The sequence below is a fragment of the Triturus cristatus genome, chromosome 1_1, assembly GCF_964204655.1.
Source record: "Triturus cristatus chromosome 1_1, aTriCri1.1, whole genome shotgun sequence".
NCBI lineage: Eukaryota > Metazoa > Chordata > Amphibia > Caudata > Salamandridae > Triturus > Triturus cristatus.
Window position 1 is genome coordinate 895,565,726 of NC_140579.1, and position 25,535 is coordinate 895,591,260.

The following is a 25,535-nucleotide window of genomic DNA, read 5'->3' on the forward strand; positions in this document are numbered from 1 at the left end:
CCACAACTCGTCGTCTGTGAGATAGATGTCATCAACATACGAGTACGCATCAGGGTCAATGCTCTCTAACAGAGAGACAACACGTGCGGCAAAGACGCCAGGGCTGTTTTTATAGCCGATTGGCTAATCTCTTAAATTGCTTTTGCTTGCTGCCAGAAGTAAACGCTGTCCACTGACTACTAATAGAAGACAGGTTATGGCTGTAAAAGCCATTGGATATGTCAAGTGTGGTTTTAAACCTTTTTCTCATGAGACTATCAATGAGGGCAGAACTGTGGGTATTCTGTACCGCGCACGTCCAGCAATGAGAGTTCAAATGCCGGTAATCCAAAACTAGGCGGTACGATCCATCAGGCTTCGTTACAGTGAATAAAGGATTATTCAATGGTGACACACATGTTTCAACAACTCCCTGATATTCCAATTGCTCAAGGATTTCCGCGACGTGAGCTCTAGCTCCGCGGCGAATGGGATATTGGGGTTATGGTTGAGGCATAGACCGTAAGGGAATCTCATAGCTGGGAGACAATTTATCCCAGTCCACCTGATACAAAGCCGGTGCAAGCACCTGAGCCCACTCTTCGGCAAACCTTTCAGCGTGCTCCTTCAGCACTGTGTGCGCAAAGGTCGGGAGGATTACCACCTCCCCTCTAGGAGCATCTAAAATGAAAGCCGGGGGCCAGTCCGCCTCTGCCAAGAGAATGTCATAGGAAGAGGTCAGATTATCCCAAAAAATCCCTTGTATTGTACGTTATATGTCACCTTCAATTAAGAGGACTATGTCATATAGTCTGTCAGGGGGAGCCACTCTAGTGTCAGCAGTTTCTACAGTAATGAACGTGTCAGTTGCTGTCGCCTCCAGAAATGGAACCAGTGCTTGCCGCACTACTGTAACCTCCACTGCGCTGTCGAGCAGCGTTAGTGCCCATGTCAGGTTCCGAAGCTGCGTCCGCACTATCTGTGGCATACCTCGCTGTTAATGCAGCAACTTTCTTCTTCTGAAACTGGGGACGTTGACGTGCAAACTCGTCCTGCTTGCCTTTACCGTCAGTCTGACGGGGTTGCTCACGTCCTTGTTGGGCACCCCGACCTTTTCCACGTACTCCGCAATTGGAATGTGAGGCCGATGTTTTCTGTGAAGAACGAGGAGAACATTGTTCAGTAACCTGAAATCTCTCATGTGACCTAATACTAGTGCGATCGCGCAAATCGTATGTGCGTTCACCAGTCACCTGTACGGGAGAGGCAGGACGAGACCCCTGTTTCTGTGGCTGCTTTCCCTGTTTCTTTGTTCGCCAATTTTGTTTTGGAAAAGTTGGACGATCGTCTTTGACAGACAAACTCACCTTAGTCTGTTGTATTAAGTCAGGAATGACTATAGTCGGTTTAATCCCTAAGCTACTGCGGGCAATAGTTCTATATGCTTCCGCAATAATTTTAGGCAACTCTTTGGGCTTGTCGAGCTCATCGACGAGGGCTAAGCCATTAGCCACTTGGAATTGCACCGCATCTCCCTTGAGATTACCAAGGACGAGAGAGGCAACTACGTCGAACACACCGACAAGCCGCATTCCCAACTCTACAGCCGCCTCCGGACCGTGGTTATCTTGAACACGTTTAATGACGGAGGGAAGCACAGACATAGATGGGGTGCCAAAGCACTTCGAGTAGACTGCGGCAAAGACCTTGCCCCAGTCGTCACAATCGGACACCTCCGGGACTAAGTCCTTCTGCAAACTAATGGTGAGGATCCTGTGTTTCTCCATAGGGGTAGAATGCAGAAATACCGCTTCCAGTTGGTCAAATTTCTCAGCAAGCCAATAAGGCAAATCATCCTTATTCTGGGGGCGCTTGCCCATTACCGAATTAACCATGACGGGACTAATAACAACCGCGGCTTGGCCAGCTGGCTGTCCCGCAACAGCAGGTGCCCCCACCTGCATGTTGCGTGAAACGTATTGCACTAAAGCCCTATATACTGTAATAAGGGCTGTATGGAGAACACGCAACTCATCCACCGCAACAGTCAGATAGCAGGGATGAGGCGTAAATCCGGCCAGCACCGGCCATGTGGCCCCTGGAATTGACAAAGGGCCCATTCTAGCCGGTGTAACCGCATGAGGAAGGGCGCCATTTAACCAAATGCGATGCTGCCAGGCCGAAAGGGGAATCTCCTGCATCCTATATGGCGTATAATTTGCTGGGACGCGTGTGTGAGTATTTGAGGGAAACGTATTATCATCCGCATTCACTGCCGGCAGTGTCACCCAAGAGTAAAACAACTCGTAGGGGTAAGACACATCGGCACTCACTACAAAAATAACGGCCATTCCATCGTCCGGCACCCCATACTGCGTCGAATGACGCCACAGATGTGTACGGCTATGCGCTGCAATATCGACCGCCATAAGGACACAGAGAAGAACAATAATGGATATTACAGTAGCACAAGGGTTCAGAAATATAAAAACCTTTTTAATTACCAAGCTTGAGGGAACCTATCGTACAAACAGGTAGGTTAAAACCATCACTCCCGTTATCCGGAAACAAGAGTGAGGGTGTTGTGGACTAATAGAAGCACTACTAAGGCGTTTCAAATCAAAAGACCAAACGTTAGGTGCGCCATGTTGCAGAGATTCTGCTCATGCACAGAACTATGCTTTGTGAATTGGGCCTTATTTTAATGAGGACTTAAACACAATCACCTTCATGCACTGTCTCTGTGGGTGTTGCAGGGATTCTGCTCATGCACAGAACTATACGCAGGAAACCAGGACCTCAGTGAATTGCGGTGTACCAAAAACTCACCTCAGTACCCAGAACCCCTATCTGACCAGCATCAGTGTCCCATTTGTTATCCGCATTCTCTCGGAGGTCCCAATGTATAGACAACCCAGAACAAGCGACTTAGAGTACTCTCAGGAATGGTGGGAATCAGAAATACCTGTTCGTTATTATTCTCATATCAGTCCACAACAAGAGTAATCAGAGACACTGTAAAGTTTAAAAGGTGTATTTTACAAACTACGTGTCCTATGATGCAGTCCTTTGGCTAACATAAGCAGACAAATGATTATAATTAAAACCATCAGCATTGTTACAATACCATAGAAAATGAAGGGAGAAATCATATTGCAAATGACAGTGGAATACAGCCACCTTCCCTTCGCTAGTATTATTAGACAAATAGAAGGTCTCTAGGCTTGAATGGGGAACCCCATACCGTAAAGATCAGCTTAGGTGAATCACATCACAGGATCAGCTTTGCTCTGCGCCTGGAAACGTTCTTCTCCAGAATGTGTTTCTAACGCATGCAAACTGTAATATTAAAGGCTCTCGACATTCAGGTATTTGCAGCTGTGTGCGTATTATGGCTAGAGAGTGGGCCGATCAACCTGAACTCAAAAATATACCTTGTCTGGCGGCTCAGAGTATTTTGCACACAATGTTCAGACCAAGGTCGCAGTGCATGTCTAGGGATGTGAACAACAGACAGTTCTCATGTGAAGAAAAGGCAAGCAAGCAGTTTTCAAATAATAACATGTCTCTGCAGTGTTGTGTGCAAAAGCAGCAAAAGTGGCAAGATGGCTTTTCTAACATCTAACGCGCTTATGCTAACATAACAATGTATGTATCTAAATCGCTGCCTTCACTACAGGGGACTTAAACATCTCTATAATATCACTCTCTCTTTGTGGGGACTTGAACTACACTGTAATAACACACTATCTTTGTGGGGACTTGAATATTATTATAATAACATACCATCTCTGTGGGGACTTGAGCATTCCTAAAATTAAACACAAGCTCTGTTTCGACTTGAACATCAGAAGCTTCACATTCTCTGTATGGGGATTTGTAAATATTGAAAAATAGTAAAGTTAGACTTTTGGTCTGAATTTACTCTGTGATTACTGAAAAGTAGTAAACTTAGACTTTTTGTCTAAGTTTACCTTTGTGAATTGAGCCCTATTTTAATGAGGACTTAAACGCAGCCACCTTCATGCACTATCTCTGTGGGGACTTCAACATCGCTATAATAACACACACTCTTTGTGGGGACTTGAACATCACCATAATAACACACCATCTCTGTGGGGACTTGAACATCTCTATGATAACACACTATCTCTGTGGGGACTTACACATCGGTATAATAACATCCCATCTCTGTGGGGACTTGAGCATTCCTAGAATTACACACAACCTCTGTGTGGACTTGAACATCATTAGCTTCACACTCTTTATAGTGGTATTTAAGCTTTGAATGTATACACTATTTCTATGGAGACTTAAACACAATGATCTTCACCCACTATCTCTGTGGGGACTTGAACAGCTATTTTGGCAAAAATGTAAGCAGCTAATCAAGCTCTGTGTTCCACTTGACCATATTCCTTAGTTCCATATGTTAAATTCTTTGTATTAGTTCCCTTATCTCCTAAGAATGTAGGCACTAATAAATAGGTTAAATAAAGTTTTAAGTGTCTTTCTTTAAGCATGATATGTCATTTTCTGGCACATTAACATTATCTGTGTTTAATTTATACCCCTAGTATAAATGCAGCAATTCATATATGAATAGATTATAATGTTGTATGTGTATATTGTTAATAAAATAAACATTTAGCCATGTGCCTTCGACTGTATTCAATCACAAATAGTGTTACAGACTAAGTCCCCACATGGATGGTAGCACGTGTTCAAGTCCCCACAAGGATGGTGCTGTGTGCACGATTAAATAACAATATATTTGCAAATCTGATGCATGATCCTGTATCATAAATTTTTTCTTAACATTTTTCTGTTATTAGAGTATTTTACAAACATTGGGAAAGGTTAGTCCCCACAAGGCAGGTATTCACACATAGTTCCCACACGGATGGTAACACGTGTATATATATATATAATTCACTGAAAAAAACATAGGTTTCACACACGTTATAGTTAGGAATTAGCATTTAAAAAACCTTACAAATTCACTGAAAAAACCATAGGTTTCACACATGTTATAGTTAGCTGGACATTTCACTCGTACAAAACCATTGAAATTCCCCCGTTATAGTTAGTTCAGCTAACTATAACTCGCGCGCCCCTAATCCACTGCTGATGACGTCACATATTACATCATTCATGACATGGTCAGTGACATCACTCATGACATCACTGATGACATCTCAAATTACATCACTGATGACATCACTGATGACATCATCCATTGAGTATGTGTTTCTGAACAATTTTAATATGTTTAATATATATAGGGAAAGGCCTGTTGAAGAATGAGTGGGTGTACAAGTGTGTAAATGGATGATTTTCTGTGGTGCGTAACTGACTTTATAAGTGAGTCATTGAATGTATCTTACTGCAGACTACTGACTAAACTGTGTAAATGTCTGTATGTGTCTGTATGTTGGTGTATAAGTGGCTGCATGGTTTTGTGAATAGCTATATGAGTGTCTATATGAGTTATTGATTGCTTGTCTGAGAATCTGTATGGGTTCCTGAGTGTTTGTGTGGGTAGGGTGTGTGTGCCTCTATGCATAGATGTGTGAGTGGGTGATTCTATGGGTGCATGGTTTTAAGAGTGCATCTGTGATGGACTGTATGTTTGAGTGAGTGTATGTATGGGTGTGTTAGGGATTGAATGTATATCTCAGTGGTACATTTGTGACTAACTACATATGTGAAAGGCAGTATATATGCATGTAAGAGTATATAAGTGGGTAGATGTGAGAGTGTGTGATTGTGACAGTGACTGTATGGATGATTGTTTGCTTGTATCAATGATTCTATAAGAGTGTAAGAATGTGATACTATTTTTATGAGTAAGTGAACTTGAGTGTGTTTAACTGTATAGGTGAGTAAATTGGACTGTGTTTAATTACTTGCACGACTGACTAGGTGTATCAGTACCTCAATGGATGATTCGCGGTGTGTGAGTGTCTATAAAGGTGTATAAATCCATATGATAGTCTTGTACGGAGTGACTGTAAGTATGAGTGGAGGTGTATGTAGACCTAACAGTTAATAAGTGGGTATGTAGTTATTGATATTGGAGTATGTATGGTTTTGAGAATGGAACTCTGAAATTTTGAGTCGGTGTATCAAAGGTTATATTAGGGTGTGAGAAGATGCACTAATTTATCACATGGATGATGTCATCAGTGATGTCATGAGTGATGTCACTGACCATGTCATGAGTGATGTAATATGTAACGTCATCAGCAGTGGATTGCGGGCGCGCGAGTTATAGTTAGCTGAACTAACTATAACGGGGGAATTTCAATGGTTTTGTATGAGTAAAATGTCCAGCTAACTATAACATGTGTGAAACCTATGGTTTTTTTAGTGAATTTGCAAGGTTTTTTAAATGCTAATTCCTAACTATAACGTGTGTGAAACCTATGTTTTTTTTCAGTGAATTTGCAAGGTTTTTTAAATGCTAATTTATGAATGTTTTATTATATTTTTTATTTATTTATTTTACAATATGCTACCTATGTATATAATTATAGACTTACTGTATCCTGCAATATAGAATGGCTCAGCTTTTTTTGTTTAATTTTAGATATAGTTGAGCATAGGTAATATCTTCTATAAACCTCTAAACGTTTTTTTTTTTTAAGGGACTTTGACCGTGCGCGTACCGTACGCGTACCGTACAAATACGGTACGGTACGCATACGGTGCGCGCACGTGGCTTGCATGCGTACGTGCTCCGTGTGCGCATGCGTACGTGATTTACGTGCGCATGCATACTTCGTGCGTGATGCGTACGCATGTGCTCCGTACGCGCATGCGCGCGTGCTCCTTTCATGCATGCACGCGTGCTCCGTACGCTCGTGCTCCGTACGCGCATGCGCGCGTGCTTCGTATGCGTGCTCCGTACGCGCATGCCCGCGTCCTACGTACGCGCATGCGCGCGTCCTACGTACGCGCATGCGAGCGTGTACCGTGCGCGCACCGTACGCGTACGTTGCGCGCATAGCAAGTCATGTGATCAAGAAACCACACTTTTCAGTGGTTTATAGTAGTTCCAGTTCCAGAAACTTCCAACACCACACCCACTCCCCTCATTATTACTTCTGATTCCCTGGGAGAAGGAGCTGAGCAGCTTTTCTAGTACTTCAGTACTTCAGAATGGCAGAGCAGCAGTCATTTTCTGGGAGTGAGCAGGAGACCCTTGTGAGACAGAGACAGAGGAAACAGAAAGACTCTTTTATATGGCAAATTTTTATATTTCCACTGGGGCAGAAGAAAGTGAATGCTCCCAAAGTCACCTGCACTCTTTGTGATCGTGTCTTATCAAGAGGAGATCCTAAAAATAAATACTCTTTTAGTATCTTCACTATGATCAGGCACGTTAGAGATGTACATCCTGTGGCTTATGCTCGAGCTGCTAGAGAAAACCCTCCAGCAGCTCATCCGAGCACATCCGCAGCAGCTCAGCCGAGCACGTCATCGACAGCTCAGCAGAGCACTTCATCTCCGGCGTCAGCTTCACCTTCTTCGGTTCCTCTGGATATACACCCTCTGTTTGAGAGGGTGCATATGCGGTGCAACTTGTGTCATGTTCTTATCTGTTATGCGGACACCAGCATTCCGCTAATAGAGAGGAAGATACAGCAGCACACGTGTGACACCCTATCATTTTTGCCATGTCTTTTTTTCCTCTGTCCCTCAATTAAAACAACGGCTCTTTTTAGAGCCACCTAACATCTAAACACTTAATTTTTTTTTTATTCTATTTTTTTTGTTTTTTTCCCCGCCGTGCACGCACCGTGCGCGCACGGTACGCGCACACCGCGATTTTTTTAATAAAAAATAAAATGTTTTTTTTCACCCTTCATGGTCCTTCAGGGACCTCCTGACAAAAGCTAGGGGGTCAGGAACTCTGTACTCTAGTACCCTACCCCCTTTTCACGTTTTCCACCTTTCTTTTAAATGGAAACACACATTTCTTTTTTTTGCATATTTTAACCCTTTCCAAATGATTTCTACCCCCAACATGACTTCTGCCTGCTAGAATAGCATTATATCATGGAACACTGGTGTGTGCAGAGACGTCAGAAGTTCAGTACATAATGTATCTAATCCAAAGAGCAAGATTGCTTAACTTTTCAAACCTAACAGCAAATCCAAAGTAATGTTCTGTGGGAACACATTTTTCTGGACCAATACAAAACATGCTTTTAAAAATTTAAACATACAGCCTAGTTTTTATTGTAAAATGGTCTGAAACAGCCAATGAGTTCTTTTTATTAAAAAAAAGTATATAAGCCTCCATTTTACAACTACCTTTCTTTTCATTTTGTCATTCTACTGAAAGACATCTTCAGAGTGCATCCAGGTCTCCACCTCACTCCCTCAAATACACTGCTGTTCTACCATTTTCAAGTAAAATTGATTGCTGCTCACCTCCTTGTCCCAGGTAATAAGAAGAAATAGTGAGGGGAGTGGCTATGGTGTATGAAGATTCTGGAAGAGAAACTACTATGAACCAATGCTTCTGAGTGCATCCAGATGTCCTCCTCACTCCCTGAAGTAGATTGCTCTTCTGCCATTTACAACTAAAATTGATACCTGTTCTGCTCCTTGTCTCATGAAATAAGAAGAAAAAGTGAGGGGATTGGCAAGGCATTTATAGAGTAGACGGTGTACATTTCACAGATGAAGGGAACAGAGTCTTCCTCTTGATCTTTAGACTCTGCATCGATACTTACTCATAGGTACCAAAAAACACTAAATTAACACAATGGCTCTTTTTAGAGCCAACCAACATCCAAACACTTAAACTTTATTTTTAATTCTAGTTTTTTATACAATTTTTTTGTCGCATCTCTATGCTTCCCCTGCGCAGGCGTTCAAACTGCAGCCATGCACTGGTGCAGGCTCCCTTGCACCATGGTTCAAGGATGACTGCGTGGTGGGGAGATTTTTCTTGTGCAGGAAGGGACATCTTCCTGCACAAAAGAGGCTTTTTCCGCTTTCAATGCGTGCTGTAGAATGGAGGACGCACTAAAAGAGGAAAAAACGAGGAGAAATAAAAACATTTCTCCTCGTTGTGCCTCGCTACGCCACCTTTAGGGTAGCGTAGCATTCACATGCATCTCCAGAGTTACGATTTCTCGTAAACCTGGAGATGTGTCTAGTTCTTTGAGTGTTGCGTGGGAACACCCACAACAACACCCATGTAACGCCCCTTCAACGCACAGTGCTGCGTGTGAAGTGGCTGTATTTATGTGGAAAGGAAAAGTCACGCAGGGTTGCTTTTCCTCTCCTTGTAAATATGGAGGAGCTCCCTGCGCCACCAGTACGTTATGAAAAGTGACATAGTGGTGGCGCAGGGGCCTTGTTAATTTTCCCCAGAGATGTTAAGCAAATTAAGGGTAAGACAGACAAAGGGAGAGAGACAGAAACGGAGACAGAGAGCAAGGAACTGAGAAGGAGTAAGGCAGTTAGAATGACTGAGACACATGGAGACAGGGAGAGATACATGGTTGAAAAAGGGATGTATGACATTACAACGCGTGTCATTACAACGCGTGCAGTTACATCGCATGCGTTACAACGCATGCGATGTTACAACGCTATGCCATTACAACGCAAGTCTTTACATCGACTTGCACTAGATGGCGTGCTAACATTAGAAAAGTGTAATTTACTATTCCAACTCCAGTCCACGTAACAGTAGGGAAGGTGTTGGGATAGTAAACTACACTATTTGTAATGTTAGCACGCCATCTAGCGCAAGTCGATGTAAAGACTTGCGTTGTAATGGCATTGCGTTGTAACATCGCATGCGTTGTAACACATGCGATGTAAAAGCTGCGCGTGGTAAAAACCGCGTTGTAATGGCTGTTCCCCTTCAAAAAGTAGTGATGGAGGCAGTAAACCTAGGGGAGTAGTATAGAAGGAGTGAGGGAGTTACGAAAGAGCAGTAAAGGAAGAAGAGAGAGAAGGGGAATGAGAAAAGCAGAGTGAGGAGAAGTGAAGAAAAGGGAGCATGAAAGTGAAGGGGTGAGAAATACAGATATTTCAAACTTACCTGACCAAAAAAATAACTTAATTATAAATAAATGGGTTTTTTTAATTGCTAGAAAAAAGGATTACATTTCCTAAATTTTCTTTCTCGATCTGAAAAAAAAGAAAAAAAGTTGTAATATTTAACAATACATTTTAGAATACAGTACACATATTTTCATATTTAACAAAGTAATTTTTTGCCCTTTTTTTGCTGTTTTCAGAATATATTGAATTTCACTGCAAATTGTGAAATCAATTGCATTCATCACTTAACAGCGGGCAAAAAAATTAACAATCTGAAAGATTGTTTAAAAAAAGCCCTGAATCTCTACTCAGTAAAACATACCTTGATAGAAATGTAACATATATATTAAAAATATCATCTAAGAACAATAACTATTTGCAATAAATAACGTCTGTAAATTTTGTTGCTTAAGCTCATACACCAAAATAATATCTGTCAAAGAAGTCCACAATAGAAACAGTTACCTTTCCAAGAGGCCAAATGGTAATTTTTAAATTCTTTTTTGGTGATATCCAATGGTAATCCTATAAAATCGAAATAATGGTTTCTTCAGATGCTGCAATTTGTATCTAAAATTTTGGTTTTAGAAAAATTAAGTAGGAATTTGGTAATTCTGCAGGCAAACGTTGCTTGAAAATCAATTGTGAATCATTACACAGTGTCCAGCCTTTTTCACATTTTAGATAAACTGTGTAATGACCAAAAGTTATAGAAGGTCCATCATGGAAAATTATTGCAACTGCAACAAAAGTTTTTCCTGATATTGATAATTGATTTCCTGTAAACTTCTTTATTAAAGTGTCCAATTTTGTTCCATCAGCTCTACAACGTTGCATCATTAAAATTACATACTGTCTATATTTCTTTAAAAATAACGCTGATAACATTTCTGATTTACATCGAGAACATTCCATGTTGTGATTTGCATCTTTAACTAATTTACTAAAAGTCACTGATTTACTCTCTGGTAATGTTAAATATATGAACCTTTCAGAATCAACATTAGAGCTGCATGTGTTCAAACAGTTTTCACAACTATTTTCCCATTTATAAGAGAGACTAAACATATTTTCTATTTCTACCCCTTCATCTTCCAGTACCATAAGCATATACATTAAGAATTCCTGTGCATCTTGCTGGACATTTTGAGTAAACTGTGTACATCCTGAACATACATCTAAAAGATTTCTAACATCAGAAACACTTTCTATTTTAGTTTTATCATTACTCAGCTTCTCATAAAGAAAACTCAGCAGAGAACAGAATCTTTTTCATGATTTAGTATTATCTGCTCTTGCAAACTTTCAAGATAAAATACAACATTCAGCACTACATTAGCGTAGCAGTTTCACCAAAGCTATTTTCAAAATGACAACCAACAACCTCTTCAACATTGTCCTTTTTCTTTTTGCTTGCAATCACATCACTCTCCTTTTGTTTTCTCTTCTGTACATCCTCATTACAGATATTCTCAAGTCTCCTTTTCCGACAAACACGTTTTTCAAACACAGGATACTGACCTAAATGAGGAGCATAGCTTCTTCTTAATCTATGATATTCCTTTACACAGTTTGCATCAGCACTAACTTTTGACTCATCAAAGTCTATCATGAATAAACCAGATATCTTTTTCACGCGTGACAAAGTAACATATGCCATACCTTCTTTAAGCACACTAGATCCAATGTTTACAAAAGCACTATCTACAGTTAATCCTTGAGATTTGTGAATAGTTACAGCATATGCTAGAGAAAACGGAAACTGCTTCCTACGTACATATAAGTCTTTCACAAGCAAGAAACGAACTGAACAACGACTAATGTCTTTAACCTCTTCAATCTGATCAAATTTTATTTTTAAAAATTCAATTCCATCTTTTTTCTGGTAATTAACAAAACCCACAACTTTACCCATAGCTCCATTCACTAAACCTTTTTCTACATCCAAATTACGTCTTAAAATTACTCGACAGTTCATACATACATAAAGATTATTTTCTAAACCAGCTGTTTTCGATATGTTTTTCTCTAGAGAATCCAATTTAGTTGTCAATTTGCTTGTCAATATAATAGTTATTCCTTCATGCTGTATTTTATCCACAGCTTCCAGTTTTACAATCTCTTCATTTTCCAATTTCAAAAGTTCTTGATTGAATATAGAGCATTCATGTAGTGTTGGCATTAAGCAGATTACAGTATTTTTTCCAGCAATTTTCTTGTATATTTTCTCTGGAACTATTTGTTCTGTTGGAAACAAATTACATAGCAATCGACTCTGTAAAGCTTTATTTCCATGTTCTGTGAGTAGTCCAATTCTGATATCTTTGAGAATACTTGCATAATCATCATCATTTGCTTGCCGCATATTGGTAATGAGTTCTTTGTACTCAAAGTATGTCCAAATATTCACATTACCTATACTTCCTAACGACTTTTTCGTGTCTTCATGTGTAAGGGTATGAAATACTGGTTGTCCTTTAACTGGTGTGAGCTGCAGTAGATCCCCAAAAACTATACCATGTTTTCCTCCAAATAGCACGTCATAGTTTGTCTTTAGAATTTGCTGCATTCTTAAATGCACAAAGGCAAGCATTAAGTTTGATACCATGTTTACCTCATCAATAATGAGAACTTTAATTTTTTTCAATACTCTTGAAACTTCAAAACAATGAAACATGCTTCTCCTGTTAGCTTGTGGTATTGTATTTTGTTCTCATGCTCTACTGGTAACATTGGCAAACAATGGAGGGTAATTCCTTTTATGTTATATGCTGCTAACCCAGTTGGAGCAGTAACAACACAAGACAAAGTTGAATCAGTTTTTTTCTGTAGGTAGCTTCTAATTACTTTAATCAAGAAACTTTTTCCAGTTCCAGCTTGTCCCTCACATACATTCTGATTGGTTCAAATGATGTGCATGAGCACTCTTTATTTTCATCTAGTAATCCATGATCAATTTGTTTTGTGACTTCCTCATAAATTTGTTGTTGTTCATCATTCAGTTGCTGTTCCAAATTTGCTAAGTTTATTAAATCTTCCTGAGCTTGATTCATAGCTGTTTCCACTTCAGTCATGGCTATTGCAGCTTCATTTTCTACGATTGGTTGTCCTAGGGCAGGGGTACTCACAGACTTTCTCTCGGGGGCCAAATTTAGAGTGTGGTTTGTGGCCGAGGGCCGCACCGGTGGGGGCGGGGTCAGTGGGGGAGGGGGCGGGGCTAGAGAAAAAAAACTGTGCCCATGAGCTTGAACACAGGCCCCTGCAGCGGAAGCCTTCGTCCACTGAGCCACCAGACCCGGCATGCACATCTCTCTCTCTCTCTCGTTCACTCTCTCTCGTTCTCTCTCTCTCTCTCTCGTTCTCTCTCTCTCTCGTTCTCTCTCTCTCTCTCTCGCGTTCTCTCCCTGTCTGTCCCTGCCTCTGTCTGTCCCTGCCTCTGTCTGTCCCTGCCTCTGTCTGTCCCTGCCTCTGTCTGTCCCTGCCTCTGTCTGTCCCTGCCTCTGTCTGTCCCTGCCTCTGTCTGTCCCTGCCTCTGTCTGTCCCTGCCTCTGTCTGTCCCTGCCTCTGTCTGTCCCTGCCTCTGTCTGTCCCTGCCTCTGTCTGTCCCTGCCTCTGTCTGTCCCTGCCTCTGTCTGTCCCTGCCTCTGTCTGTCCCTGCCTCTGTCTGTCCCTGCCTCTGTCTGTCCCTGCCTCTGTCTGTCCCTGCCTCTGTCTGTCCCTGCCTCTGTCTGTCTGTCCCTGCCTCTGTCTGTCCCTGCCTCTGTCTGTCTGTCCCTGCCTCTGTCTGTCTGTCCCTGCCTCTGTCTGTCTGTCCCTGCCTCTGTCTGTCTGTCCCTGCCTCTGTCTGTCTGTCCCTGCCTCTGTCTGTCTGTCCCTGCCTCTGTCTGTCTGTCCCTGCCTCTGTCTGTCTGTCCCTGCCTCTGTCTGTCTGTCCCTGCCTCTGTCTGTCTGTCCCTGCCTCTGTCTGTCTGTCCCTGCCTCTGTCTGTCTGTCCCTGCCTCTGTCTGTCTGTCCCTGCCTCTGTCTGTCTGTCCCTGCCTCTGTCTGTCTGTCCCTGCCTCTGTCTGTCTGTCCCTGCCTCTGTCTGTCTGTCCCTGCCTCTGTCTGTCTGTCCCTGCCTCTGTCTGTCTGTCCCTGCCTCTGTCTGTCTGTCCCTGCCTCTGTCTGTCTGTCCCTGCCTCTGTCTGTCTGTCCCTGCCTCTGTCTGTCTGTCCCTGCCTCTGTCTGTCTGTCCCTGCCTCTGTCTGTCTGTCCCTGCCTCTGTCTGTCTGTCCCTGCCTCTGTCTGTCTGTCCCTGCCTCTGTCTGTCTGTCCCTGCCTCTGTCTGTCTGTCCCTGCCTCTGTCTGTCTGTCCCTGCCTCTGTCTGTCTGTCCCTGCCTCTGTCTGTCTGTCCCTGCCTCTGTCTGTCTGTCCCTGCCTCTGTCTGTCTGTCCCTGCCTCTGTCTGTCTGTCCCTGCCTCTGTCTGTCTGTCCCTGCCTCTGTCTGTCTGTCCCTGCCTCTGTCTGTCTGTCCCTGCCTCTGTCTGTCTGTCCCTGCCTCTGTCTGTCTGTCCCTGCCTCTGTCTGTCTGTCCCTGCCTCTGTCTGTCTGTCCCTGCCTCTGTCTGTCTGTCCCTGCCTCTGTCTGTCTGTCCCTGCCTCTGTCTGTCTGTCCCTGCCTCTAGCTGTCTGTCCCTGCCTCTAGCTGTCTGTCCCTGCCTCTAGCTGTCTGTCTCTGTCTCTATCTGTGTCTCTATCTGTCGAACGTGAAGAGAACACAAAAAGTTGTTCCACCAATTACAAATCTCAGGTATATTTTCCACATATTAACGCGCTGTTGACTTAATATGTTCCTCACAGTCAGAACCTGTTAAACCGAAGGGGGCGTACATTTGGTTGGTACATTTGAAAAAAGCTGTTTTTCAATAAATACAACAAAAGTACAGTGTTTAATGTCATAAGAATTTGATATGCTGGGTGAGAAACGTTGTGAAACTGTAATCTTACACGGCAGGGACGCTCGGCATCCTGTGATTCTGGGCAAATCACCTAATCTCCCCGTGCCTAACAAAATGCAAGTGTTAATCTGTAACGCAGCTGGTGCTCATGTAAAGCACTTCAATACCGTCAGGTCGAGTTCCCTGCGTGCTATATAAAACTCTCCCCCTCCCGCCCCCCCCAAAAAACTACACCTAGTGCCTATACCTGAAGCTGCATCACAAACACTTGCAACTTGTGAAAAATATATATATATATATATTGCATACATGCCAACATATCAGAAGAGCAAAGTGGGAGATTCTTTAAAATAATCGGGAGAAAGGGGCCTTAAATTGGTTTACTGTCATGTATGGATGGGCCTTGGAAGTGTGCTGCTGGATCGGACATTTGAAACGACACTCACTGGCCTGGCAGGTTGCTGGCAGTGCATCCCCCCCTTCATCCCCCCACACCTGTGTGGCAGCCCAGGCACACACACAGCCGCCCCTAGTTCTTCACAGGTCTTTAAAAGACCATTCACTTGCTAACAAGCCTTGGTTGTATTTCACCTCTCAGCGCCCCCGCAGCTCCATTCTAACTATCGCTGGAATTGCCGGCCCCCTCTCGGAGTCCGGGCTGCTGCAACGGTGGTGTTTGGTGACACTTTTTAAAAAGAAAGACAAAAAACACCGGTACGATGTCTGCAGGCTCCGCGGGCCGCCAGGGAAGGCTTGCCGGGCCGCTGGCGGCCCGCGGGCCGTACTATGAGTACCCCTATCCTAGGGGATCTTGACTGAGCGTCCCAGAACTTTGACTGTCTTGAGAACTGTCTCTAGCTACTTCAGCTGCAATTGTTGCTTCTTGTTCAATTTCTTCATTTAACATTTGTACATAAGTTGTGAAAGTACTGCATTCTATGGTATCTTTGCATGCATTAAAGGAATCTTCATAGCTTTGAAAATGTCCAAGTAATTCATCCTCTGAGTGCCATGGTTTAAACAACTGTAAAAGTGCTAAGTGGTAAAATTCCTTCTTGTCAGTAGTGTTGCAACTCAGCTTTCTGTGATTAATCAAACTTCCTTTTGTTTGTTTTACCAAACATCCTTCCTCACCAATGACTTTATATTTTCCATTGTTGATGTCTTCTGTGGCATTCCGTTTATAAATGTAGTTCTGCAGCACTTCATAGAGACACATGTTCTCAAGATGATGACTTCTCTTTGGGTAATATGTGTCCAACATGTTTGTTCTTAAAATGTCTGTACTTTCAGGTTCGTACTTTTGCTAAATATTCAATTTCTCAAATAGATTTCAGTACCCAATTTCGCATTCCTGCAAGGCCTAAACTTACCCAAATTATTCTTCTGGATTTGGAGTACAGACTTGCAGATGATAACCTATCTGAGCATTCGTATGACCCAATTTCTCGATGCGATAACATCTTTAAACTGAAACTGTATAGCTTTTTACTGACAGTCTTCTCGTGAGAAATCTCTTCCCACATTTCTTTCAATTCCATTTTCTCAGATTTAGTGATGTAAGATGTGACATACTGAGCAACAGCAATAGAATTGTCAGCTACATACTGAATATCCATGTTAGCATTCCACATGGATAAAATGACTGGGTTGTAGTCATTTATATATTATGACTCTTCTTTTCTTCTTAGGTTGTAGGTATTTTTAGGCGATTATCTTGTAATAGTATGTCGCACAGCTGACATAAAACTGTTTACTCTTCCTTTTGAAAGAACAGGTCGTGGAAATCCAAATCGACATTTTGTGTAGAATTTATCTTTACTCTTGTACTTTCGTCGACAGTATTTTCCACACCGATGACTTTGGAAACGTAAAACTTGCTCTTTTAAGTTTTTTTTCTTCTGTGCTTTTAGGTATAGCGCATGTTGCATATCCTTCAATGAAAGATAAAACTGCATCATCAGAATCTGTTCCAAATTTTGGGGCATCCTTGATCCACAACAGCATATGAATATGAGGAGCACCTCTTGCTTGGTACTCTTTTCTCCAAAAGAAATCCACAACTTCTCCAAGAGGTGGATTTTTTTTATTGCAGATGAAGGACATCATAGCCTCAAATCTATGATTTAAATATCTGCAAACATTAACCGGATCCAATGAGCACAATTCTCCTGCTGTCTTGTATTGGATGTTTTCAATATTTGAATTTGCCTCTCGAAGAAAATCCAGTAAATCATCCCAAGCGTACTCTGCACAGCTTAGGGTAAGGAACCATGTAGGAGTTCCTAAATTCCGTAACATACATTTCAATTCTCCATGGCGTCGGTACCAATATTCATTAGTCCCACGCTGACAACCAATTGGATTAATCAATTGAGATTCCAAATGATCATCTCGCTGTTGCACTTTGTTCAGAAAATCCTTTGCAGACACATTATGTAGATGTACTCCAGTTTTCAAAATGTGATTTACTGCATAAGATAGTGCTGATAAGTCACTTTCAAATAAAAGATGGAACAAATAAGGAATACTTTGATGAAATCTTGGATCTTCTGTATATAATCTTGTAGTCCGATACTCCGAAGCAGGAATCTGTACTGGACGTTCATCATATCGTCCACCTTTTCCTGTAGGAAACAGCTGGGGAAAACAAAGAGCTTCCAAGCTCTCCTCCCATACACTCACGGGAGTTCCTTTTGCTTTTTTCATCTGATTGAGACCAATAGTGTTTCCCATAACTTCTTTAGAATGAAGAGGATGTATGCTGAAATGTTCATAAATTTCTTCTTCTTTTGACTTATCCACTTTTTCAATTTGCCCAGTTGGTTTTCCTGTGTCTGCTAGTAAAACTTCTTCATCTTCATCCATATAAATTGATTCATACCATTTATTATTTCTTTTCAAATATAAATTTGCTCTTTGTACTTTTCGTACATCCACCAGTTCCTGCCAAATTTTCTTATTCTTTGTAGGTACACCATTAACCAGAATAACTAATGGTTCAGTTTCCAAACTATCTGCATCAATTGTTTCAATATTTGTTTTCAAATCTAATGGCAAATAGACAACTCTTCCTTTTAAACCTCTTTGTAAATCTGAAGGAGGTAATTTGCCTGTTTTGGGCTCCATACGAACTATAGTCTGAAACAGATGGACACATTGAATGAGTATAGACTCACACGTATTTAAATCACTAAGTTCTGCAGGAATATCAACCAATTCTAAATTATTATGTACAGCTCTAGCTGGCATTTTATATTCTTCTAACTTGTTATAACAGTATTTACAAATACGCTGATCTTCACCCAATTCAAAACAATTTTCCAGAAACAAATATGTAGCAAAATCCTTCCACTCATAATTTCTTTTTCATTTTTTTTTATAGAGATCAACATTCAATCAATCAATCAATCAAAGACATTTATAGAGCGCACTACATACCCGTAGGGTCTCAAGGCGCTGGGGGTGGGGGGGTGCCGCTACTGCTCGAACAGCCAGGTCTTCAGCTTCTTCCTGAAGGAGAGGTGGTCCTGGGTCAGGCGCAGGTCGGTCGGGAGGGAGTTCCAGGTCTTGGCGGCCAGGTAGGAGAAGGACCTTCCTCCTGTAGTCGCTCTTCGGATGCGGGGGACGGCGGCGAGGGCGTGGTTGGCTGATCGGAGGTGGCGTTTGGGAGCGTAGAAGTTGATTCGGCTGTTGAGGTAGCTCGGGCCTTGGTCGTGTAGTGCTTTGTGTGCGTGGGTGAGGAGGCGGAAGTTGATTCTTTTGTTGACGGGGAGCCAGTGTAGGTCTCTCAGATGTCCGGAGATGTGGCTGGTTCGTGGGATGTCGAGGATGAGTCTGGCTGAGGCGTTCTGGATCCGCTGGAGTCTCTTCTGGAGCTTGGCGGTGGTACCGGCGTAGAGGGCGTTGCCGTAGTCCAGTCGACTGGTGACGAGGGCCTGGGTGACGGTCTTCCTGGTCTCGGTGGGGATCCACCAGAAGATCTTCCGTAGCATGCGTAGGATGTTGAAGCACGCCGAGGAGACGTTGTTGACTTGCCTGGTCATGGAGAGGGAGGAGTCCAGGATGAAGCCCAGGTTGCGTGCATGGTCTGTCGGTTTGGGTGCGGTGCCCAGGGTGGGAGGCCACCAGGAGTCATCCCAGGCGGAGGGTGAAGAGCCCAGGATGAGGACCTCCGTCTTGTCTGAGTTCAGTTTCAGGCGGCTGGTCGTCATCCACTCGGCTACCTCTTTCATCCCTTCGTGCAGGTTGGCTCTGGCGGCGGCGGGGTCGTTGGTCAGGGAGAGGATCAGCTGGGTGTCGTCGGCGTAGGAGATTATGCTGAGGTTGTGTTGGCGTGCGATGGCCGCGAGGGGGCTCATGTAGACGTTGAAGAGAGTAGGGCTCAGCGAGGATCCTTGAGGGACGCCGCAGATGACTTCGGTGGCCTCTGACTTGTACGGAGGTAGGCGGACTCTGTGTTCTTCTGTCGAGGAAGGAGATGATCCATTCCAGCGCCTTGTCCTGGATTCCGATGTTGCTGAGGCGCTGTACTAGGGTGCGGTGGCAGACAGTGTCGAATGCCGCGGAGAGGTCTAGGAGGATGAGGGCCGCTGTTTCTCCGTTGTCCATCAGGGCTTGGATGTCATCGGTGGCGGCGATGAGGGCGGTCTCGGTGCTGTGGTTGGCTCGGAAGCCAGACTGTGAGGGGTAGAGGGATCCATTCGTCTCGAGGAAGGAGGCCATCTGCTTGTTGACGGTCTTTTCAATGACTTTGGCTGGAAACGGGAGGAGCGAGATGGGGCGGTAATTCTTGAGTTCGGTGGGGTCCGCTGTGGGTTTCTTGAGTAGAGCGCTGAGTTCGGCGTGCTTCCAGCTCTCAGGGAAGGTGGCGGTGTCGAGGGATGTGTTGATGATGTCTCGTAGGTGGGGTGCGATGACAGCGTCGGCCTTGTTGAAGACGTGGTGAGGGCAGGGGTCGGTCGGCGATCCGGAGTGGATGGAGTTCATCGTGCGGATGGTGTCTTCGGTGCTGATCGGGGTCCAGGCGTGGTGGGTGGTGGTGGGGGGTGGTTGTTCGGTCGTGGTGTGCGTTGGTTGGTTGTTGAAGCTGTTGTGTATGTCCGCGATCTTGTTGTGGAAGTATGAGGCGAGGGAGTTGCAGAGGTCTTGCGATGGGGTGATGTCGTTGTTTCCTGCGCTGGGGTTGGATAGCTCTTTCACGATGTTGAAGAGTTCCTTGCAGTTGTGTGCGTTGTTGTCCAGCCGGTCCTTGAATGCAGTTTTCTTGGCGGCGCGGATCAGCTGGTGGTGCTTCCGGGTGGCCAGCTTGAAGGTGGTCCTGTTGTCCGGTGTAGGTTCCCTTCTCCAGACTTTCTCGAGGGCTCGGCAGTTCTTCTTGGAGCTCCTGAGTTCGTCGGTGAACCATGGGGCTTTCTTGCTGCCGGGTCTGCTGGGCGGGGTCCTCAGCGGGGCGAGCTCGTCCGCGCAGTTGCTGATCCACTTCGTGAGGTTGTCGGCGGCCTGGTTGGGGTTCGCTGAGCTGGCAGGAGGGTGCTGGCTCAAGGAGGTGGCGAGCTGGTCTGCTGTGATCTTGTTCCAGCTTCTGCGGGCAGCCTGTTGTTGGTGGTGGTGGGTCGTCGTTCTTTTGAAGGTGAAGTGGACGCAGCTGTGGTCCGTCCATTGAAGCTCTGTGGCGTGGCTGAAGTCGATGTCTGTGCTGGATGAGAAGACTGCGTCGAGTGTGTGTCCGGCGAGGTGGGTGGGGGTGGACACCAGTTGCTTGAGTCCAAGGTTGGCGAGGTTGTCGAGCAGGGTGCTGGTGTTGCGGTCGTTGTTGTTCTCCAGGTGGAAGTTGAGGTCCCCCAAGAGGATGTAGTCAGCGGAGGGGAGGGCATGCGGGCTGACGAAGTCGGCGATGTCCTCGCTGAATTGTGTGCGTGGTCCCGGGGGTCGGTAGATCAGGGTGCCTCTGAGGGTGGTGTTCGGGTCGGTGTGGATCTGGAAATGCAGGTGTTCGGCGGTGGTCAGGGTGTTGTCGGTGCTGGTCGTGAGACGGATGGTGTTCCTGTGGACGATGGCGATGCCTCCTCCCATCTGGTTGGCGGTGCGATCCCTCCGGGTGATCTTGTAGCCCTCTGGGATGGCGATGGCGATGTCGGGAGCTGAAGAGGCGTTCATCCAGGTCTCCGTAAGGAAGGCAACGTCTGGAGCTGTGGTGTCGAGGAGGTTCCAGAGTTCGATGGCGTGTCTGTGGACGGAGCGGGTGTTGAGCAGGATGCACTTGAGGTGGTTGCTGCTGGTGTTCGGCTTGGCGGGTGCTGGTGCGGGGCAGGTCCAGATGCAGGTGAACTTGCAGGCGAGGCAGCTGAAGGGTCCGTGGGTGCGTCGTGGTGTGGCTTGGTGGCATCCTGGGAGTCGGCCGGTGTTGAGTGCGATGAGGGTGGCGGCGGAGTACGTCAGGCGGGTCGGTCGGGGTCTTCGTGGGCCAGGGGTCCTGGCGCTGGTCGCGATCCGGTCGCGGACGGGCGCAGACGGGCTTACCTCTGGCGCGCCTTCGGCACACAATCGGCGCGCCCGCTGCGCGTGACCGCTGCGCGTTCGCACGGTCGCCATATAAGGCGAAGTGCGCGGGTGGGCGGAGCAGCTGGGAGGCGGGAGCGGGGAGGGAACAGAAGGAAAAAAGGGGCGGGGTCTGCGGTGGAGGCGGGAAGCGGGGAGCGGTTAGGGCGTCAACAGGCGGGAAAAAAGACAGTCGATACGGCGGAACAGCAACAATGATCACAAAAAACACAAAAAAAACAGGTCAACAGGCAATACGGCGGACAAACAATTATAAGCACAGAAGAGCATTAGAACGAGTCTGCACAGTGCCCCGGGGGCACAGGGAGAGGAGCGCTGAGCACGGACCACGCCGCTCGAAGGAGGGGGCGTGGTCACGAGCCGGCAGTCGGGCAGCGAGGCACAAGGAAGGAAGGGGGCACACGCAGCAGCTGGTGGCCGTGCGGCGCGGGGGTGTCCCAAAACTAGGGCACCTTGTTTGAGTTTTATAATGGCTTCTCCGGCAACAAATACAAGTAATATTTGGTCTTTCATTAGAGATGACAGTAAATTTTGTCATTTGATCTTCAAATGTTTTACTAACAGTGGGTTCTACATTCTCTTCCACATTTTCTTCAATAACTGTGTCATTTCCTGCACTTTCTTGCCCTGGACCAAAGTAACAAAACTCAATATCCTCACAAACCTTCTTCACATCTGTTACAGATCCACGGAACAGAGCACTTTTCAACTCATGTAACTTTAGTGCTGGACTTTTAGCAAAATACAATCTTCTCGCAAACTTTCTCATTTCAGTATGATGAACTGCCAGCATCCTAAAATGGTGAAAAACAATTTGACCAACTTTCCTAGAAAGACAAGCCAGAGAATGTCCTTGCAAACGAGTATTCTCTCTCACTCTGCATGTATCTAGTCTTTGAAGCACCTTAATCTTCTGTTTAACGCTTATTTTACTATATTCTCGTAGAAAGTCACGAAATTTATCAATAGATTCCTGTCGTACAGTACAAATACTACTACAATTCCAAGTGTACACTGGGGCTTTAGGACGTCTCCCCATAACCTCATCAGCTAACACTTCTTCCTCATTTCTTGGAACCATTTTCTCCTTTTCCATTACACAACCATCCTTAACTTCATATGCTCGGCCACTGGTGTCAACTGCATGCAGCAAACTATTACTTTGAAGATAACTCTTCATTAAAAAATGGTTCAGTACTTGAACTATGCTTCCATTCTCCTAAGAACACTTTACAAAAGTTTTTTTTTTCACTTCTCTTTTTCTTTTGCTTTTTGACTTCATTACATTCACTAATTTATCTAATGTACGGATCCTGTTCAAAATTAAAATGAATAGTTTTCTTTTTAATTCCAAAGCCTTTGCAACAATTGATTCAATATGTTTCTTTTTCTTATAAAATTTGGCTTTCTTCCTATATTTTTTCACATCCTTTAGCAAATTGAACATCACTCTTCTCTGAAACATTTTTCTACGAATGTTTTTAAAATCTATTTTTCTTAATAGTCATTCTTTCTTACTTCTGATTGTACATTAGCATTTAGTATATTCTGTCGATTGCCTTGTTGCTTTCTACTTGAAACACTATTTCCAGTGGATATATTTTTTACATTTTTTCTTTGCTTGAGGATATTTTAAAAAAAATCCTTAGTCTGCTTACCAGAAGGCTTTTTCTTTTTTCCAACATGAGGTTCTTCAACTAATTTTTTGTTGTCCAGTTGTCTTCAAATATAGATGTTGTTGCTGTTCTTTTCTCTTTCTTGATTTTATAGGCATCTTTAATTTATTTCAGTCTTGTTCAGCAATACCTGAAAGAAACTAAAAAAAAATACCTTTATGTAATTTATATATATTACTATATTTTTTATGAGCTTTTCAAAACCTATCATATGAGCTGTCCCTTTCCTACGACTGCAAGTCTTACACAATAAAAGCTACACAAATTAAATCTCTGACAACAATTCCTGTGTGCACACAGAATCATGGTGTGATTCTAGGCAGAAAACAATATTTGATTGGCAATTTCAAAGCACATTTACTACTGTGGTTTTGCAAGTGATAATTACTGTAACAGCCTGACACATTTTCCTTATAGTTTAGAGAGGCAGAAAAGAGCACATGTCCTAACAGCTACTTGAGAGCATAAGCATGTGGAACCTGGGTGAGTGATTAGACTAGAGCAAAGGAAATGAGCCTTGGTGATGTTGAATGTGGTAGCGTTACACACTACTATCTAAAATACCACACAGTGCTGAATACTTAGCATGGGAGTGCAGGAGAAGCAGCTGCCTGTGTGCTAAGAGCGTGCTTCTGGAGACTGTGTATTGTAAGGTGCAAGAGAGATCTGCATGGACACTTGCAGAACTGCATGAAGACTGCAGAGATGTTTGTAAGAGTACATGTGGGGTAAGGGTTAATTGGAGTTTTGAACATGTAGGATCTACCTCACCCATGGCAGGAGTGGAAGGAAAATCTACCCTGTTGATTTCAAATGTGTTAGCATTTGCTTCTCATTTGTGAGATATTGATTTGTGCTGAATGCTAGCCATCACAGTTCAAGAAAACAAGCTGCCCCTTTCCTACGAATGCAAGTCTTACAGAACCAGACCAACACAAATGAAATCTCTGACAACAATTCCTGTGTGCACACAGACTCATGGTGTGATTCTAGGCAGAAAACGATTTTTGATTGGCAATTTCAAAGCACATTTACCACTGTGGTTTTGCAAGTGATAATTACTGTAATAGCCTGACACATTTTCCTTATAGTTTAGAGAGGCATAAAAGAACACATGTACTAACAGCTACTTGAGAGCATGAGCATGTGGAACCTGGGTGAGTGATTAGACTAGAGCAAAGGAAATGAGCCTTGGTGATGTTGAATGTGGTAGCGTTACACACTACTTTCTGAAATACCACAGAGTGCTGAATACTTAGCATGGGAGTGCAGGAGAAGCAACTGCCTGTGTGCTAAGAGCGTGCTTCTGGAGACTTTGTATTGTCAGGTGCAAGAGAGATCTGCATGGACGCTTGCACAAATGCATGAAGACTGCAGAGATGTATGTAAGAGTACATGTGGGATAAGGGTTAATTGGAGTTTTGAACACGTAGGATCTACCTCACCCATTGCAGGAGTGTAAGGAAAATCTACCCTGTTGTTTTCAAATGTGTTAGCATTTGCCTCTCATTTGTGAGATATTGATTTGTGCTGAATGCTAGCACCTTAATCTTCTGTTTAACGCTTTTTTTACTATATTCTCTTAGAAAGTCACGAAATTTATCAATAGATTCTTGTCGTACAGTACAAATACTACGACAATTCCAAGTATACACTGGGGCTTTAGGACGTCTCCCCATAACCTCATCAGCTAACACTTCTTCCTCATTTCTTGGAACCATTTTCTCCTTTTCCATTACACAACCATCCTTAACTTCATATGCTCGACCACTGGTGTCAACTGCATGCAGCAAACTATTACTTTGAAGATAACTCTCTTCATTAAAAAATGGTTCAGTACTTGAACTATGCTTCCATTCTCCTAAGAACACTTTACAAAAGTTTTTTTTTCACTTCTCTTTTTCTTTTGCTTTTTGACTTCATTACATTCACTAATTTATCTAATGTACGGATCCTGTTCAAAATTAAAATGAATAGTTTTCTTTTTAATTCCAAAGCCTTTGCAACAATTGATTCAATATGTTTCTTTTTCTTATAAAATTTGGCTTTCTTCCTATATTTTTTCACATCCTTTAGCAAATTGAACATCACTCTTCTCTGAAACATTTTTCTACGAATGTTTTTAAAATCTATTTTTCTTTTTAAGTCATTCTTTCTTACTTCTGATTGTACATTAGCATTTAGTATATTCTGTCGATTGTCTTGTTGCTTTCTACTTGAAACACTATTTCCAGTGGATATATGTTTTACATTTTTTCTTTGCTTGAGGATATTTTAAAAAAAATCCTTAGTCTGCTTACCAGAAGGC